This window comes from Mandrillus leucophaeus, unplaced genomic scaffold (assembly GCF_000951045.1).
Source record: "Mandrillus leucophaeus isolate KB7577 unplaced genomic scaffold, Mleu.le_1.0 Scaffold420, whole genome shotgun sequence".
NCBI lineage: Eukaryota > Metazoa > Chordata > Mammalia > Primates > Cercopithecidae > Mandrillus > Mandrillus leucophaeus.
The window spans coordinates 1,383,653-1,387,140 of NW_012104477.1; the positions used below are offsets into that span (position 1 = coordinate 1,383,653).

Sequence of the window (3,488 nt, forward strand, 5' to 3'; positions counted from 1 at the left end):
CCTGCCTCGGCCTCCCAAAATGCTGGGATTACAGGCGTGAGGCACCGCGCCCGGCCTTGCATATTTTAATGTTATATCTAAAACAACTACTTGACTATCAGCATAGTTAATAACAAACCCTTTTTAATTATCTTAAAACTACTAAATATCCTGCTTTTAATTAGATAAACTCTAATACAGTGTCCTTATCAAAGTTTTAAGGAGAATTTCTAAAAATAATTGCTCTAAAGCTTACATGAAAGAATTCCTCGTATATTGCCCCAATGGATCCCTTATGAAACAAAAAAAATCTAATTTAGGTAAACTCCTTTTAATTATGACTTATTTTTAAGGAAATATCAATTTTTTTAACTTTTAAAAAACAAGTTACAATTTACTACAGTGAAATGGGTGAAGTGATGCTGGATTGTTTCAGTTGTATTACAAAGTGGACACATGTAATGGATACACAATGGATATACATACAAGACAGCTCACCAGAAACAACACAATATGAGCCCTTATAGAATTGAGCAAAATGGGTACATTGTCGAAGTTGCTGGAAATCAGCTCTCACTTAGGAAAAAGGAATATACATGGTGAAAAGCAAGAAAGAAATTGGTAGATATGAATGGGAATTAGCATTATCTGTGTGAACTCAGCATTTCTAAAATATGTACATTTAGCATGTATATGCACATGTTTCACATGTATATGAATACGTATGTGTGTATATATGTGTATATGTATATAGACATGCATGTTTCCTAGCTCTGTGCAATTAAGGTGCCAAGAAAATACACTCCAGTAGCAAGGAGCGTACCTAGTGCCAGCTCTTGATCTAAAATATAGTTGCCTATTAAGAAAACCCAGTGCTCCTCAGAGAAATGGCTCATTCCACAGCTGGGGCAGGGTAGGTACAAGTTGATCCTGGAACATGTTGTTATGCCAGAAAGTGAAGAACTGCTAAATCTGGTTCAACCAAGTTTTCACTGAATTCTAAGTATGGCACTGTACTAGCAGTTCTACCTATGAAGAAAATAATTGTTTTTAAGACTTAGCCCTAAAAAAATATGACCAGACAGTGAAATATATAAAAAGACCCTTAACCTCACTCAAAATAAGATAAATACATATTAAAACTGCACTGTTATACTATCTAACAGAATGGAAAACTCCTAAAGTTTGATGACATATGCCATTAGTAACGTTGTGAGGAATTACTGCTGGTGGATATGTGTATTGATACAACCTCTATGGAGGCAAATGTGGCAATATCTATCAAAATTACAAAAATATATAATTTGATTTGGCAATTCCACTGTGGGGAAATTATCCTACAGATAATCTTATATGGATACACAGTGACATATATACAAGATAGTTCGCTAGAAATAACCTAAATGTCAATTGACAGGGGCCTGGCTAAATAAATTATAGTATATCCATATAATGGAGTTCTATGCAGCTGTAAAAAAAAAAAAAAAAAAAAAAAGAGAGAGAGAGAGAAGTGGTCTCTATGTACTAATACAGAAAGATATTCAAAATATATTATTAAAAGAAAAACAATGTACAAAAATGTGTATTTCCTTTTGCATAAAAAGAGAGGGACAATAAAAATATTTTATTTGTATTTGCTTACATACAAATAAAGAAACTCAAGAGTCAGGCACAGTGGCTCATGCCTATAATCCCAGCACTTTGGGAGGCTGAGGCAGGAGGATCACTTGAGACCAGGAACAGGAGTTCAAGACCAGCCTGGACAACACAGCAAAACCTCATCTCAAAGTAACTTAAAAATAAATAAATAGATAAACCCAAGAAGGATAGTTATGGGGACATTGGGAACTGACAGAATACAAAAGTATCAGGTAGATTTTTGCTCTATATTTTCTACATTTGAACCACGTGAATAAGCCAGGCATGATAGCTCATGCCTGTAAACCCAGCACTTTCAGAGCCCGAGGCAGGTGGATCACTTGATCCCAGGAGTTCAAGACCAGCCTGGGCAACACAGCCAGACTCCATCTCAATAAAAAGGAAAAAAAAAAAAAACTGCCTACTTTAAAAATTACCCCCTTCCCTAAAATTAAGACTATGTAAGCCCTTCCTCAAAGTATCAGATATTTCAATTCATACTGAACCAATGAGAAAATATTCCTTAGTTTCTAAGTTTCATCAGACTGTTTTCTTTCTTTTTTTTTTTTTTGAGACAGAGTCTCACTCTGTCACCCAGGCTGGAGTGCAATAGCGTGATCTTGGTTCACTGCAACCTCTGCTTCCCAGGTTCAAGTGATTCTCCTGCCTCAGCCTCCTGAGTAGCTGAGATTATAGGCATGTGCTACCATGCCCAGCTAATTTTTGTATTTTTAGTAGAGACAGGGTTTGGCCATGTTGGCCAGACTGGTCTTGAACTCCTGACCTCAGATGATCCACCCACCTCAGCCTCCTAAAGTGCTGGGATTATAGGCATGAGACACCATGCCCAGCCTAGACTGTTTTCTTTATGCAATGAAATTCAGTACCCATCTTGGAATGAAGAGGATACTGTTAAGACTGAGGGGATGGAAGTTGTCCCGGGGATAGAAATCTCCACACATCTTAGGCCTGGCTTCAAGTATGGAATTACCTTGCATGCCTAAGTACCCCAAGTAGCATGGCATGATTCAATTTACTTCTCATTGATATCCTTAATTTCAGGATGATGAGTATTTGGTATTTGTTTTCTAAGATTATATGTTTAAAACGTAGATAACTATACTCTTTCCCAGAGCCAGAATCTCTAGAGGTGAGATCTAGCAATCTATATTTCTAAAAAGATTTCTCAGAGATTCTCGTGCATGCAATCTGAAGTTTTAGAACTACCATTCCAAGAGTTAAATGTTCAGATGTTTATTAATGACAACAAACCACCCAGATAACCAACCTATGGGAGGATATCACAAGGATGTATGAACCAGCTTGAAAGATCTCCCACTGGCTAAATCTACTCCTTGATTTTGACTCATAATGAGAAAGTTCATTCCAAGGTAATACAGGAAATTCACCTATGCTGTCACATAGTACTTTTATGATTTTATTTTCTACATTTAAATCTTTAATTCATTTACAATTATTCTGATAAAGCATTATAAGAGATATGGCTTTAACTATACCTTTGTCCAAATGGCTAGCAAGTTATACCAAGACTACTTAGTTAAAAATTTGTTGGGTGTGGTGGCTTACACCTATAATTCCTGCACTTTAGGAGGCCAAGGCAGGAGGATCATTTGAGGCCGGGAGTTCCCTCAAACCAGCCTGGAGAACACAGTGAGACCTTGTCTCTACAAAAAAATTAATTAATTAAAAAAAATAAATTAGCCAGGCATGGTGGCACACTCCTGTAGTCATAGCTATTCAGGAGGCTGAAGTGTGAGAATCTCTTGAGCCCAGGAGTCTGAGGGTGCAATGAGCTATGATTGCACCACTGTACTCCAACCTGGGCAAGAGTGAGACCTGTCTAAAAAAAA

The 3,488-nt window shown here is 37.0% G+C and overlaps 1 protein-coding gene across 1 annotated transcript in view; it reads right to left on the reverse strand.

Moving 5' to 3' along the window:
• NUCB2 (nucleobindin 2) overlaps window positions 1–3,488 on the reverse strand; it is a 92,245-nt gene that overhangs the window by 23,213 nt on the left and 65,544 nt on the right. The gene's annotated exons all lie outside the window — the stretch shown is intronic.